The sequence below is a fragment of the Delphinapterus leucas genome, chromosome 7, assembly GCF_059928025.1.
Source record: "Delphinapterus leucas isolate spDelLeu-1000000601 "Yukka" chromosome 7, BTC_Dleu_Yukka2, whole genome shotgun sequence".
Classification (NCBI taxonomy): domain Eukaryota; kingdom Metazoa; phylum Chordata; class Mammalia; order Artiodactyla; family Monodontidae; genus Delphinapterus; species Delphinapterus leucas.
The window spans coordinates 23,484,438-23,485,000 of NC_143135.1; positions in this window are offsets into that span (position 1 = coordinate 23,484,438).

Here is a 563-nt window from a genome sequence, read left to right on the forward strand (position 1 = left end):
ATTATTACCATCACCACCATTACCACCACCACCACCACCACCACCATTATTACTACCATCACCACCACCACCACCACCACCATCATTATTACTACCATCACCACCACCACCACCACCACCACCACCCCATTATTACTACCATCACCATCACCACCACCACCACCACCATTATTACTACCACCACCACCACCACCACCACCACCATTATTACTACCATCACCACCACCACCACCACCACCACCATTATTACTACCATCACCACCACCACTTCACCACCACCATTATTACTACCATCACCACCACCACTTCACCACCACCATTATTACTACCATCACCATCACCACCACCACCACCATTATTATTACCATCACCACCATTACCACCACCACCACCACCACCATTATTACTACCATCACCACCACCACCACCACCATTATTACTACCACCACCACCACCACCCCAACCCCATTATTACTACCATCACCATCACCATCACCACCACCACCACCATTATTACTACCACCACCACCACCACCACCACCACCACCATTATTACTACCACC